This window comes from Salmo trutta, unplaced genomic scaffold (assembly GCF_901001165.1).
Source record: "Salmo trutta unplaced genomic scaffold, fSalTru1.1, whole genome shotgun sequence".
Classification (NCBI taxonomy): domain Eukaryota; kingdom Metazoa; phylum Chordata; class Actinopteri; order Salmoniformes; family Salmonidae; genus Salmo; species Salmo trutta.
The window spans coordinates 402,872-419,394 of record NW_021822685.1 but is presented as its reverse complement, the minus strand read 5'-3'; the positions used below and the strand labels follow the sequence as shown (position 1 = coordinate 419,394).

General features: G+C 44.7%; 1 long non-coding RNA gene across 1 annotated transcript in view; it reads right to left on the bottom strand.

Moving 5' to 3' along the window:
* LOC115183302 (uncharacterized) overlaps positions 1 to 16,523 on the bottom strand; it is a 34,400-nt gene that overhangs the window by 14,678 nt on the left and 3,199 nt on the right. The window lies entirely within an intron of this gene.

Below are 16,523 nucleotides of genomic sequence, written 5' to 3'. Positions count from 1 at the left end.
AGACGGACCCACTGGTTGTCCTCTAGGTTACAGAGAGCTGGTAGTCCCATCCACCACACTACCAGGTGGGTGGTATAGAGGAGATGGACCCACTGGTTGTCCTCTAGGTTACAGAGAGCTGGTAGTCCCATCCACCACACTACCAGGTGGTATAGAGGAGATGGACCCACTGGTTGTCCTCCAGGTTACAGAGAGCTGGTAGTCCCATCCACCACACTACCAGGTGGTATAGAGGAGATGGACCCACTGGTTGTCCTCCAGGTTACAGAGAGCTGGTAGTCCCATCCACCACACTACCAGGTGGTATAGAGGAGACGGACCCACTGGTTGTCCTCTAGGTTACAGAGAGCTGGTAGTCCCATCCACCACACTACCAGGTGGTATAGAGGAGATGGACCCACTGGTTGTCCTCCAGGTTACAGAGAGCTGGTAGTCCCATCCACCACACTACCAGGTGGTATAGAGGAGATGGACCCACTGGTTGCCCTCTAGGTTACAGAGAGCTGGTAGTCCCATCCACCACACTACCAGGTGGTATAGAGGAGATGGACCCACTGGTTGCCCTCTAGGTTACAGAGAGCTGGTAGTCCCATCCACCACACTACCAGGTGGATGGTATAGAGGAGACGGACCCACTGGTTTCCCTCTAGGTTACAGAGAGCTGGTAGTCCCATCCACCACACTACCAGGTGGTATAGAGGAGACGGACCCACTGGTTGCCCTCTAGGTTACAGAGAGCTGGTAGTCCCATCCACCACACTACCAGGTGGGTGGTATAGAGGAGATGGACCCACTGGTTGTCCTCTAGGTTACAGAGAGCTGGTAGTCCCATCCACCACACTACCAGGTGGTATAGAGGAGACGGACCCACTGGTTGTCCTCTAGGTTACAGAGAGCTGGTAGTCCCATCCACCACACTACCAGGTGGTATAGAGGAGACGGACCCACTGGTTGCCCTCTAGGTTACAGAGAGCTGGTAGTCCCATCCACCACACTACCAGGTGGTATAGAGGAGATGGACCCACTGGTTGCCCTCTAGGTTACAGAGAGCTGGTAGTCCCATCCACCACACTACCAGGTGGATGGTATAGAGGAGACGGACCCACTGGTTTCCCTCTAGGTTACAGAGAGCTGGTAGTCCCATCCACCACACTACCAGGTGGTATAGAGGAGATGGACCCACTGGTTGCCCTCTAGGTTACAGAGAGCTGGTAGTCCCATCCACCACACTACCAGGTGGTATAGAGGAGACGGACCCACTGGTTGTCCTCTAGGTTACAGAGAGCTGGTAGTCCCATCCACCACACTACCAGGTGTGAAACAGCGAAGGGACTCAGGGGGTATGCTAATATAGACCAGACCTAATCTACTCTATTAAATTAATCAAAACAGGAACATTTTACATTTGGCTAGAAATTCTAAAGGAAATTATCTCAACAGAGAAAAATGTCCTACTGTGTGATGCCAATATCCCCCCACTAGAATCCCCATACTATAATGAAGACAGCTTCTCCATCCTACCTATATCCCCCCACTAGAATCCCCATACTATAATGAAGACAGCTTCTCCATCCTACCTATATCCCCCCACTAGAATCCCCATACTTTAACGATGACAGCTTCTCCATCCTGGAGGGGGGAAATCAATCATTTCCAGGCCCAGGGACATGTACAAGTCTGTGGTGACCTAAATGCCAGAACTGGACAAGAACCTGAACACCCTCAGCACACAGGGGGACAAACACCTACATGGAGGTGACAGCATTTCCTCCCTCATATTGTCGTGGAAAATTTGCAAGATTATGTTACATTTACATTTAATCATTTAGCAGACACTCTTATCCAGAGCGACTTACAGTAGTGAATGCATACATTTCATTTCATGCATTTTTTTGTTTTTGTACTGGCCCCCCGTGGGAATCGAACCCACAACCCTGGCATTGCACACACCATGCTGCCGTTGCAAACACCATGCTCTACCAACTTATAATGCATGTATTGTATTACAATGGTTGTTTTATTCGACGGAATAGAGTATTCTGTTAAACTATTGTGTGTGTTTTCTACTGAGGATGGGGCCTCTATGAGATAACACTGACAGAGGAGATTTACGATGTCTGGATCATTCCAGATAAAATTAGGTAATGTTTTTTGTGCTATGAAGTACCAGGAACGAGATTAGAACCTCGTCATAAGGGACCAAACTGAACGATAATTTATAGCGAATGCGATCTGGCTACGGGATACTCTTTTCTCATTATATAAAGTCTTCCGTTGTGGACTGTTCCTAAGATCTGTTGTTCGTCATGTAGGCTGCGAGGGGTGTATCTTGACTATAAAAGATCTTTGTACTTTTGTGTTGTCACTTTTCAAATGGCGCATCATTGAAAGTCAAAGTGCTTTTGCAAAGCTCTTATTATTAAAGATGTAGTTATAAGTATAACTCTGACTGGCGTGTGAAGTTTATAACTCTCCTCATTTGGTAATGCAGAAATTAGCCACCACAATATGCCCCCCTAGACACAACTATGACAACATAACTAACAAAAAATGGGTCACAACTCCTACAGCTCTGTCGCACGCTGGGTGTGTGGTAGGCTTCCTACAGCTCTGTCGCACGCTGGGTGTGTGGGGACTCCTACAGCTCTGTTGCACGCTGGGTGTGTGGTAGGCTTCCTACAATAGGTACACCTATAGTTAATCTCTTGGCAGTAGTACTGTAGACTACTTTATAACCGACCTCAACCCAGAGTCTCTCAGTGTTCAGTCAAACCCACTGACACCCCGATCAGATCACAGCAAAATCACAGTCTACTTAAACAGAGCAATACTCAATCATGAGGCATCAAAGCCAAAGGAACATTAACAAATGCTATAGGTGGAAGGAAAGTAGTGTGGAAAATTACCAAAAAACAATAAAGGCAACAACAAATTCAATCCCTTTAAGACAACTTCCTGGACAAAATGTTCCATTGTAATAGTGAAGGTATAAACTTGACAGTTGAAAACCTAAACAGTATATTTGACCTCTCAGCTTCCCAAATCTTTAAATTTCAAGCAGAAAATATCAGAAAATTAACAACAGTGACAAATGGTTTGATGAAGAAATTGAGAAACCTGTCCAACCAAAAACATAGAGACCCAGAAAACCTGAGTCTACGCCTTCACTATGGTGAATCACTAAAACAATACATTTACATTTTAATAATTTAGCAGACGCTCTTATCCAGAGCAACTTACAGTAGTGAATGCATACATTTTTTTCTCCGTACTGGTCCCCCGTGGGAATCGAACCCACAACCCTGGCGTTGCAAACACCATGCTCTACCAACTGAGCTACACCGGGACCGTGTGTACAGAAATACACTACGGAAAAAGAAGGAACAGCACGTCAGAAATCAGCTCAATGTAATTGAAGAATCCATAGACTCTAACCACTTCTGGGACAATTGGAAAACACAAAACAACAACATGAAGAGTTATCTATCCAAAATGGAGATGGGTAAACCACTTCTCCAATCTTTTTGGCTCTATAACAAAGAACAAACAAAAACATATACATGATCTAATACAAATGTTAGAATCAACTATTAAAGACTACCAGAACCCACTGGATCCCCCAATTACCTTGAATGAACTACAGGACAAAATACAAAACACTCCAACCCAAAAAGGCCTGTGGTGTTGATGGTATCCTCAATTAAATGATCAAATATACAGACAACAAATTCCAATTAAACTCTTTAACATCATCCTCAGCTCTGGCATCTTCCCCAATACTTGGAACCAAGGACTGATCACCCCAATCCACAAAAGTGGAGACAAATTTGACCCCAATAACTACAGTGGGATATGCGTCAACAGCAACCTTGGGAAAATCCTCTGCATTATCATTAACAGCAGACTCGTACATTTCCTCAGTGAAAACAATGTACTGAGCAAATGTCAAATTGGCTTTTTCCAAATTACCTTATGACAGACCACATATTCACCCTGCCCAACCTAATTGACAAAGCAACAAACTAAAACAAAGACAAAGTCTCCTCATGCTTTGTTGATTTAAAGAAAAAGCTTTTGAATCAATTTGGCATAAGGGTCTGTTAAACAAATTGATGGAAAGTGGTGTTGGGGGAAAAACATACAACATTAAAAAATCCATGTACACAAACAACAAATGTGCGGTTAAAACTGGCAAAAAAACATACATTTCTTCCCACAGGGCCGTGGGGTGAGACAGGAATACAGCTTAAGCCCCACCCTCTTCAATATATATATTGGCGAGGGCACTAGAACAGTCCGCAGCACCCGGCCTCACCTTACTAGAACCTGAAGTCAAATGTTTACTGTTTGCTGATGATCTGGTGCTTCTGTCCCCAATCAAGGAGGGCCTACAGCAGCACCTAGATCTTCTGCCCAGATTCTGTCAGACCTGGGCCCTGACAGACCTGGGCCCTGACAGTAAATCTCAGTAAGACCAAAATAATGGTGCTCCAAAAAAGGTCCAGTCGCCAGGACCAGAAATACAAATTCCATCTAGACACCGTTGCCCTAGAGCACACAGAAAACTATACATACCTCGGCCTAAACATCAGCACCACAAGTAACTTCCACAAAGCTGTGAACGATCTGAGAGACAAGGCAAGAAGGGCCTTCTATGCCATCAAAAGGAACATAAAATTCAACATACCAACTAGGATCTGGCAAAAAATACTTGAATCAGTTATAGAACCCATTGCCCTTCATGATTGTGAGGTCTGGGGTCCACTCACCAACCAAGAATTCACAAATTGAGACTCTGTATGCAGAATTCTGCCAAAATATCCTCTGTGTACAATGTAGAACACCAAATATTGCATGCAGAGCAGAATTAGTCTGATACCCGCTAGTTATCAGAATCCTGAAAAGAGCTGTTAAATTCTACAACCACCTAAAAGGAAGTGATTCCCAAACCTTCCATAACAAAGTCATCACCTACAGAGAGATGAACCTGGAGAAGAGTCCCCTAAGCAAGCTGGTCCTGGGGCTCTGTTCACAAACACAAACACACCCTACAGAGCCCCAGGACAGCAACACAATTAGACCCAACCAAATCATGAGAAAACAAAAAGATAATTACTTGACACATTGGAACGAATTAACAAAAAAACAGGGCAAACTAGAATGCTATTTGGCCCTAAACAGAGAGTACACAGTGGAAGAATACCTTACCTCCTGTGCTTGACCCTCCTATGATGAACATAGTAAATGGCCCCCTATACTCTGGATGGAACAGCCCTGTGTGTGATTCTGTCTGTCTGTCTCTCTGTCTGTCTGTCTGTCTGTCTGTCTGTCTGTCTGTCTGTCTGTCTGTCTGTCTGTCTCACTCACTCACTCCTACAATCCATTGTAACAGATATTTTCACACTCATAAACAGAGAAGGACTGTGGCTCAGTTGGTAGAGCATGGTGTTTGCAACGCCAGCATGGTGTGTGCAACGCCAGGGTTTTGGGTTCAATTCCCACGGGGGGGGGCCAGTACAACAACAACAAAAATGTATGAAATGTATGCATTCAGTACTGTAAGTTGCTCTGGATAAGAGCGTCTGCTAAATGACTAAAATGTAAAATAAAAATGATCGTATCCCAATGTAATCAAGGTTTACAATTATTCCCTTTATCTCAACTACTGTATCTGTTTATCTTGAGGTCGATTTGGAGTTGCAGCCCTCCGACCCATCGGCTCCAGGAAGACCCGTCGCCCTGCGTGGACGTAATAAGGACCTGGTATAGGGGATAGGGCTCCATTAGGGATGTAGTGTGGCCAGGCAGGTACCCAGCTGGCAGCTCTTATCGTTGGCGACAGGACAGGACCAAAGGGTTTGTTTGCTCTCCGCTGACAACACTTTTAAAGAGCAGTGATGAAAACCTTCTCTTTGTCCTTCATGTTTGGTTATTAAACAACCACAACAAAAAACAGGTTGGATGTTATGTCTGCGGCCCAAATTGCACCATATTCTTTATGTAGTGCACTACATTTGACCAGAGCCTGTCAACAGTAGTGCTCTTTGTAGGGAATATAATGCCATTTGGGATGCATACTAAGGGATGCATCCTTTTTCTCTCTCTCTCTCTCCTCTCTCTCTCTCTCTCTCTCTCTCTCTCTCTCTCTCTTCTCTCTCTCTCTCTCTCTCTCTCTCTCTCTCTCTCTCTCTCTCTCTATCTCTCTCTCTCTCTCTCTCTCTCTCTCTCTCTCTCTCTCCTCTCTCTCTCTCTCTCTCTCCTCTCTCTCTCTCTACTCTCTCTCTCTCTCTCTCTCTCTCTCTCTCTCTCTCTATCTCTCTCTCTCTCTCTCTCTCTCTCTCTCTCTCTCTCTCTCCTCTCTCTCTCTCTCTCTCTCCTCTCTCTCTCTCTCTCTCTCTCTCTCTCTCTCTCTCTCTCTCTCTCTCTCTCTCTCTCTCTCTCTCTCTCTCTCTCTCTCTCTCTCTCTCTCTCTCTCTCTCTCTCCTCTCTCTCTCTCTCTCTCTCTCTCTCTCTCTCTCTCTCTCTCTCTCTCTCTCTCAACATTCCCGAATGTTACTCTGAAGTATCCATTCTAACAACCACTAAATACTTTGATCATCGACGAAACGCAACCAGAGAGAGGCTCTGATGAACTCTCTACGGACCGTAATTCCAACAGAGAAGACAACAACGACACACGGGCGTAAATATATACATGCAATTATTCTCCAATGAGCGGGCTGTTCATGTGCGAAGGATTAGCATTTCAATGAATATAAATATAGACTGTGTGTAGTGAATCCATTTTGTCTTTCCCGCTCTTTCTCAGTCCCCACCCCTTTCCTTTGTCTACCAAACCGTCATATCAGTTTAGCCCACTAGGGACTTTCCTATTATTAGTTAGTAACCAATATCTACTATTTGTTTATGTATTTCTGTGATTTGATTAGTTAGTAAATCAATAATTAAGCCAATTTTGTATATCGCTGATTCATAATTTATGCTAGGGTTCGTGCAGATAACGGCGTGAAATGATTGGTTCAGATGAGACTGACAGAAGGTAAAGAATAATTAATGATGGACTGCTATTGATATAGAAGATCTTCAGATCTTCGAGAGCGGATTCAGGAGATAGCCTCTCTATATAAACTAACGCTTCCGCGGTGCCCCCCCCGACTTCCTAGTTAATTAAGTTGACATGATTCGAGCCATCTGATTCCATGAGTGATGGAGCTGAGTTTGCCTTTTTTTGCCCGAACATTTCATTGAAGGGGCTCCAAAGCTTTTTTACTGTCATTGTTTATGTCATTTATCTTTGTTTCATAGTGTAGTTTCTTCTTTCTATCCAGTTTAGTCACATGATTTTCTACATTTGCACTTCGTTTGCCGATCGGTTGTGCAGCCAGACCTATTTGCCTCATCCCCTCTCAACCATAACATTTTTCAATTCCGTATCAATCCACTGGGGGGATTTTAACAGTTTTTACAGTCATTTTCTTAAATGGGTGCTTATCAGTAACTGGGAAAAGCAATTTCATGCAGCGTCTGGTTGCTTCTCATTACACACCACAGACCAACAAATATTATTTACATCAACAACATAGGAATCACAAACAAAAACGTATTGTTTGACCTCTTATACAGCCTTTGTAACTTTCCTTACATTTCAGTCATTTAGCAGACGCTCTTATCCAGAGCGACTTACGGTAGTGAATGCATACATTTCATTTCATGCATTCTTTATTTGTACTGGTCCCCTGTGGGAATCGAACCCACAACCCTGGCGTTGCACACACCATGCTCTACCAACTGAGCCACAGGGAAGACACACACAAAGTTACAGCCTTTGTAACTCTGGTTTTCCTTCGATATGGTTACTATATTGTGACCACTACATCCGATCAATTTGGATGCATATTTCTGCAGCGTTAGTAAAGATGTGATCAATACATGTGGATGATTTTATTCCTGTGCTGTTTGTAAATACCCTGGTAGGTTGACTGATAACCTGAACCAGGTAGGCAGGCTCTGGTTAAAGGTTGAAGCTTTTCTTGAGTGGGCAGCTTGTTGGTGCAGCTAAATGTGTGAAAATGTAGGACCCACATCTCGGTGGTGTGGAGACTGTTTTGCCAATTTCCTGCAATTCTACACATTTCTCCATGGAGCTAATGTTGTGTTCTATTGATCAAACTTAATTTCAAAAAAATCAATACTGCTAAATTAATTATTTGGGGAATTTTCAATTCTCCCCGACTGTCTAGCTTTTATTTTGGTGATTATCCCCGCAAATAATATATTATAATATAAAGTATATATAATATATTTTATATTATATCTGCTTTTAGTCATTTAAGTTTACACTGAAAGTGTTCTGCCATCACAAAAATGTATTTAAAAAAATTATAATATTGGGGGCTTAGGTCGACCTGAATAAAAAACGCTTTGGCGTCCTGCCCAAGGATTACAACGGCAGAAAAATCCCTTCACACACAGTTCTCTCTGAAAAGCCCATCCACCTCCATCCCCCATCCTTATAGGTTCACATAAACCCAGATTCAAACCCAGATTCAAACCCAGATTCAAACCCAGATTCAAACCCAGCTTCAAACCCAGATTCAAACCCAGATTCAAACCCAGAATCAAACCCAGAACAACAACGACCTGCAGGAATGAAGCATCTATCAAAAGAATATGGTTCCATTAAAATAGACAAAGCTTATAAGATTAGGGTAAAGCCCTGTAGGGAGAACCAGGTCAGTATTAGGGTAAAGCCCTGTAGGGAGAACCAGGTCAGTATTAGGGTAAAGTCCTGTAGGGAGAACCAGGTCAGTATTAGGGTAAAGTCCTGTAGGGAGAACCAGGTCAGTATTAGGGTAAAGTCCTGTAGGGAGAACCAGGTCAGTATTAGGGTAAAGTCCTGGGAGAACCAGGTCAGTATTAGGGTAAAGTCCTGGGAGAACCAGGTCAGTATTAGGGTAAAGTCCTGTAGGGAGAACCAGGTCAGTATTAGGGTAAAGTCCTGGGAGAACCAGGTCAGTATTAGGGTAAAGTCCTGGGAGAACCAGGTCAGTATTAGGGTAAAGTCCTGTAGGGAGAACCAGGTCAGTATTAGGGTAAAGTCCTGTAGGGAGAACCAGGTCAGTATTAGGGTAAAGTCCTGTAGGGAGAACCAGGTCAGTATTAGGGTAAAGTCCTGTAGGGAGAACCAGGTCAGTATTAGGGTAAAGTCCTGGGAGAACCAGGTCAGTATTAGGGTAAAGTCCTGGGAGAACCAGGTCAGTATTAGGGTAAAGTCCTGGGAGAACCAGGTCAGTATTAGGGTAAAGTCCTGTAGGGAGAACCAGGTCAGTATTAGGGTAAAGTCCTGTAGGGAGAACCAGGTCAGTATTAGGGTAAAGTCCTGTAGGGAGAACCAGGTCAGTATTAGGGTAAAGTCCTGTAGGGAGAACCAGGTCAGTATTAGGGTAAGTCCTGTAGGGAGAACCAGGTCAGTATTAGGGTAAAGTCCTGTAGGGAGAACCAGGTCAGTATTAGGGTAAAGTCCTGTAGGGAGAACCAGGTCAGTATTAGGGTAAAGTCCTGGGAGAACCAGGTCAGTATTAGGGTAAAGTCCTGTAGGGAGAACCAGGTCAGTATTAGGGTAAAGTCCTGTAGGGAGAACCAGGTCAGTATTAGGGTAAAGTCCTGTAGGGAGAACCAGGTCAGTATTAGGGTAAAGTCCTGTAGGGAGAACCAGGTCAGTATTAGGGTAAAGTCCTGTAGGGAGAACCAGGTCAGTATTAGGGTAAAGTCCTGTAGGGAGAACCAGGTCAGTATTAGGGTAAAGTCCTGTAGGGAGAACCAGGTCAGTATTAGGGTAAAGTCCTGTAGGGAGAACCAGGTCAGTATTAGGGTAAGGTCCTGTAGGGAGAACCAGGTCAGTATTAGGGTAAAGTCCTGTAGGGAGAACCAGGTCAGTATTAGGGTAAAGTCCTGTAGGGAGAACCAGGTCAGTATTAGGGTAAAGTCCTGTAGGGAGAACCAGGTCAGTATTAGGGTAAAGTCCTGTAGGGAGAACCAGGTCAGTATTAGGGTAAAGTCCTGTAGGGAGAACCAGGTCAGTATTAGGGTAAAGTCCTGTAGGGAGAACCAGGTCAGTATTAGGGTAAAGTCCTGTAGGGAGAACCAGGTCAGTATTAGGGTAAAGTCCTGTAGGGAGAACCAGGTCAGTATTAGGGTAAAGTCCTGTAGGGAGAACCAGGTCAGTATTAGGGTAAAGTCCTGGGAGAACCAGGTCAGTATTAGGGTAAAGTCCTGGGAGAACCAGGTCAGTATTAGGGTAAAGCCCTGTAGGGAGAACCAGGTCAGTATTAGGGTAAAGCCCTGGGAGAACCAGGTCAGTATTAGGGTAAAGCCCTGGGAGAACCAGGTCAGTATTAGGGTAAAGCCCTGGGAGAACCAGGTCAGTATTAGGGTAAAGTCCTGGGAGAACCAGGTCAGTATTAGGGTAAAGTCCTGGGAGAACCAGGTCAGTATTAGGGTAAAGTCCTGTAGGGAGAACCAGGTCAGTATTAGGGTAAAGTCCTGTAGGGAGAACCAGGTCAGTATTAGGGTAAAGTCCTGTAGGGAGAACCAGGTCAGTATTAGGGTAAAGTCCTGTAGGGAGAACCAGGTCAGTATTAGGGTAAAGTCCTGTAGGGAGAACCAGGTCAGTATTAGGGTAAAGTCCTGTAGGGAGAACCAGGTCAGTATTAGGGTAAAGTCCTGGGAGAACCAGGTCAGTATTAGGGTAAAGTCCTGGGAGAACCAGGTCAGTATTAGGGTAAAGTCCTGGGAGAACCAGGTCAGTATTAGGGTAAAGTCCTGTAGGGAGAACCAGGTCAGTATTAGGGTAAAGCCCTGGGAGAACCAGGTCAGTATTAGGGTAAAGCCCTGGGAGAACCAGGTCAGTATTAGGGTAAAGCCCTGGGAGAACCAGGTCAGTATTAGGGTAATGTCCTGGGAGAACCAGGTCAGTATTAGGGTAAAGTCTTGGGAGAACCAGGTCAGTATTAGGGTAAAGTCCTGGGAGAACCAGGTCAGTATTAGGGTAAAGTCCTGTAGGGAGAACCAGGTCAGTATTAGGGTAAAGCCCTGTAGGGAGAACCAGGTCAGTATTAGGGTAAAGTCCTGGGAGAACCAGGTCAGTATTAGGGTAAAGTCCTGTAGGGAGAACCAGGTCAGTATTAGGTAAAGTCCTGTAGGGAGAACCAGGTCAGTATTAGGGTAAAGTCCTGTAGGGAGAACCAGGTCAGTATTAGGGTAAAGTCCTGTAGGGAGAACCAGGTCAGTATTAGGGTAAAGTCCTGTAGGGAGAACCAGGTCAGTATTAGGGTAAAGTCCTGTAGGGAGAACCAGGTCAGTATTAGGGTAAAGTCCTGGGAGAACCAGGTCAGTATTAGGGTAAAGTCCTGTAGGGAGAACCAGGTCAGTATTAGGGTAAAGTCCTGTAGGGAGAACCAGGTCAGTATTAGGGTAAAGTCCTGTAGGGAGAACCAGGTCAGTATTAGGGTAAAGTCCTGTAGGGAGAACCAGGTCAGTATTAGGGTAAAGTCCTGTAGGGAGAACCAGGTCAGTATTAGGGTAAAGTCCTGGGAGAACCAGGTCAGTATTAGGGTAAAGTCCTGGGAGAACCAGGTCAGTATTAGGGTAAAGTCCTGTAGGGAGAACCAGGTCAGTATTAGGGTAAAGTCCTGTAGGGAGAACCAGGTCAGTATTAGGGTAAAGTCCTGGGAGAACCAGGTCAGTATTAGGGTAAAGTCCTGTGGGATGATGGGATATTTTATATAGTTACATGTTTTTAATTTGACAACAAACACATTTTCACAGAGGCATTAGAGGTTAACATTAATCCACTACTACGGTCCCTTTCTGCCACAGAAGACATCTCATTCTGTTACAAACACAAAAGACGGGTTGGAGTCAGTGTCATGGCCTCAAGTAGACATCAAAGAGAAGATTAGGAGAGAGAGCCAGCGAGAGAGCCAGAGAGAGAGCCAGAGAGAGAGAGGGATGAGAGAACTGTTGCCCATCATACCTCCACATCTCTCTGCTCCAGCACCAGTCTTTTCTGAAAGCTTTAAAAGTACCTCACATTTAATTCACTTAAATATGAGTCTCAGATTGGTACCTGACCATGATATTCTACGACTCAGGAGACACTGGGGTTTCAGCAAGAAGAGCTGCATGGGGACTGGGGAGAAGAGGAACTTCTGCTTCAGATGATGAGGAGAAGAGGGTCTGGTTCTCGACCCGAAACCTGCCCCTCCGCCTGCCCTCTGTAACAGCCATAGGAACCGTACAGCAGCAGGGGTGGACTCTGTAACAGCCATAGGAACCATACAGCAGCAGGGGGTGGACTCTAACAGCCATAGGAACCATACAGCAGCAGGGGATGGACTCTAACAGCCATAGGAACAATAGAGGGAGGAGCAGGGAATAGCCTTTAATTAGCCTGACATGGACATTAAGGACAGCTGGTCTTTCTCCTCAGCTGGAAAGCGCTCCTGGGAACCCATTACCCTGAACACATCCTGTAACGACAAACCATCTGTTACTCTCTCTGTCTCTGTCTCTCTCTCTCTCTCTCTACTACACTACACTACACACACCGTGGTCTGAAAGTCCAGACACCTGCCCAACAGCAGAGAAGCTCCTACCTGCTAGCTTTTGTCAGGACTGTCCCTCGAGAAAAGGATAGTACTCAAACATATCAACAGCCCGAGGTGTAGACAAAATACAAGGGGCAGATCTCGCTGTTAAAGTTGCTCTTTGGGCAGGAGAGGACCTCCTACCTAGTGGCTTGGGGCAGAGGTGGCCAGGTGATGAATTGGGGCCTCAGTCCTTCCGGAGGCACTCTGAGCTCACGTGACCAAATTAGAAGTCCTGGCTACTAGCGAGGCGCTTAACGAAACACATCCTGAGGAGATAAATCACTGTCGTCACCTGCAAGTTCCGTTCAGGGAAGGTCGACGTGGGTCATGTCACCAAATGCCCACAAAGGGTGAAGTGGGTGGAGGCACACTGGGTAACCCTCAGTAACCCCTAGCGACAGACAGGACAAGAGAAAAGACTTACAGTGCATTATTCAGAGACGTATGAGTAGAAGAGTAGGATGCGGGTAACTGGAAACACGAGGGAATCTATCGCCACTGTGCTTTTTAAACACATTGCTACAGTACACATGAAAACACCAACAGAATCCAACAGTCCCTGTACGCAGCAATAAACCTGTATATTGATACAGCAATATTTCTGTGTTATTGACTTGAACGAATGAAACACAATCCCCCCCAGTCTATAAAACAAGCTGCCTACTGCGAAGGTAAGGGTCCTGATGTTGACATTGTGACGTTCCCCAGCAAGAAACCCCCAAAAAATTGTCACTCAAATAGAAGGAGGAATCAACAAAGAGTCACAAACAACCTAAATTAAACAGGTGGGGTTTAAGGGGAGGGGGGGGGGTGTCCACTGAAAGTTGCCTAGCAACAACAACAACCACAACAACAACAATAGAAAACCCACACCAAACTTAAAGACAGGAAGCAAACCAAAAAAAGGGGTGGGGTAAAACCTGAAACATGGGAAGATCAGATAAAGGATTGTCTAGAAATCAAACAGGGAGCGCTAACTAGAAGGAGTTAACCCGCCACATCTATCAAGATAAGCATCAGCTGTCAGAGCAGCTCACCGATCACTGTACCTGTAAATAGCCCATCTGTAAATAGCCCACCCAGCTACCTCATCCCCATATTATTACTTACCCTCTTCCAGTTCTCTGCTGCCAATGACTGGAACAAATTGCAAAAATCACTGAAGCTGGAGTCTTATATCTCCCTCTCTAACTTTAAGCATCAGCTGTCAGAGCAGCTCACAGATCACTGTACCTGTACATAGCTCATCTGTAAACAGCCCAACCAATCTACCTCATCCCCATACTGTATTTATTTGTTTTGCTCCTTTGCACCCCAGTATCTCTACTTGCACATTCATCTTCTGCACATCTTATCACTCCAGTGTTTAATTGCTATATTGTAATTATTTCGCTTCTATGGCCTATTTTATTGCCTTACTCCCTAATCTTACTACATTTGCACACACTGTATATAGATTTTTTCTATTGTGTTATTGATTGTATGTTTGTTTTACTCCATGTGTAACTCTGTGTTGTTGTTTGTGTCGCACTGCTTTGCTTTATTCTTGGCCAGGTCGCAGTTGTAAATGAGAACTTGTTCTCAACTAGCCTACCTGGTTAAATAAAGGTGAAATAAATACATTTTAAAAAGCTGCACCTCCCCAGGATTAAGCCCCCCCACCACACATTAACTGACTGATTGATTGGAGACAGCTTGTTGCCAAGTAAAGAACATTTCCTTCGGATATTGAACCTGCAGCAAACCTAGTGGATAATGCTGAGAAATACAGGTCAATGAAAACCAACCCAAAACAACAACTGGCCAAAGTTATGATCACAGTTAAAGATGGCTGCCTCAGGAATACAGGTCTGGTCCTAGTTATGGTCACAGATAAAGATGGCTGTCTCAGGAATACAGGTCTGGTCCTAGTTATGATCACAGTTAAAGATGGCTGCCTCAGGAATACAGGTCTGGTCCTAGTTATGGTCACAGTTAAAGATGGCTGCCTCAGGAATACAGGTCTGGTCCTAGTTATGATCACAGTTAAAGATGGCTGCCTCAGGAATACAGGTCTGGTCCTAGTTATGATCACAGATAAAGATGGCTGCCTCAGGAATACAGGTCTGGTCCTAGTTATGATCACAGATAAAGATGGCTGCCTCAGGAATACAGGTCTGGTCCGAGTTATGATCACAGATAAAGATGGCTGCCTCAGGAATACAGGTCTGGTCCTAGTTATGATCACAGTTAAAGATGGCTGCCTCAGGAGTCTACTTCAACACCAAACCAAGGGGCATTCTGAGTCTACTTCAACACCAAACCAACAGGCATTCAGAGTCTACTTCAACACCAAACCAGGGGGCATTCAGAGACTACTTCAACACCAAACCAACAGGCATTCAGAGTCTACTTCAACACCAAACCAGGGGGCATTCAGAGACTACTTCAACACCAAACCAACAGGCATTCAGAGTCTACTTCAACACCAAACCAAGGGGCATTCAGAGACTACTTCAACACCAAACCAAAGGGCATTCAGAGTCTACTTCAACACCAAACCAAGGGGGCATTCAGAGTCTACTTCAACACCAAACCAAGGAGCATTCAGAGTCTACTTCAACACCAAACCAAGGGGCATTCAGAGACTACTTCAACACCAAACCAAGGAGCATTCAGAGTCTACTTCAACACCAAACCAAGGGGCATTCAGAATCAGACGAGGATTTAGATTCACATTGTCAATAAGTGTTCAGGGGTTTCTTTAAAAAAAAAAGCATTGAATGTGAACACAGAGCAGCAATAACATGCTGTGTATTTATGGTACAATAAACAAAGATTAAATGAAAAGGCTTTTAGATAACCTTGGAGCTTATCTTTTAGACCACCCAGCAGATAAGCAATAAGCCTGGTCCCAGATCTGTTTAGTGCTCTTGCCAACTCCACTGCTGTCATTATGGCATAACAATAAGCCTGGTCCCAGATCTGTTTAGTGCTCTTGCAAACTCCACTGCTGTCATTATGGCATAACAATAAGCCTGGTCCCAGATCTGTTTGGTGCTCTTGCCAACTCCACTGCTGTCATTATGGCATAACAATAAGCCTGGTCCCAGATCTGTTTAGTGCTCTTGCAAACTCCACTGCTGTCATTATGGCATAACAATAAGCCTGGTCCCAGATCTGTTTGGTGCTCTTGCCAACTCCACTGCTGTCATTATGGCATAACAATAAGCCTGGTCCCAGATCTGTTTGGTGCTCTTGCCAACTCCACTGCTGTCATTATGGCATAACAATAAGCCTGGTCCCAGATCTGTTTGGTGCTCTTGCCAACTCCACTGCTGTCATTATGGCATAACAATAAGCCTGGTCCCAGATCTGTTTAGTGCTCTTGCCAACTCCACTGCTGTCATTATGGCATAACAATAAGCATGGTCCCAGATCTGTTTAGTGCTCTTGCCAACTCCACTGCTGTCATTATGGCATAACAATAAGCCTGGTCCCCAGATCTGTGTGTGCTCTTGCCAACTCCACTGCTGTCATTATGGCATAACAATAAGCGACAAGCGGTTTGCATGACAGCACAAACAGAATGACACTCAGGCTAGCCAAACAATACCCCAAATCCAAAACGTTCTTCTGGTTAGGAGAGATCCAAACCCCTAATCCTTTTCCAGTCTCGTTTGACACCCTGCGGGACTTTAGACGAAACTACTGAGTCGTTCACGTCAACTCCTGATCCTATGGTATCCAAAACACAAGACGTGACCATCCATTAGAAGGCAGGTGTCACGGTTGTCGAAAGGATGAGGACTAAAAGTGCAGCGTGTGTGTAGTTCCACATTTTATTTCAATCTGGGAAACTTTTGAATACATAAATAAACTGAATTGACGAAA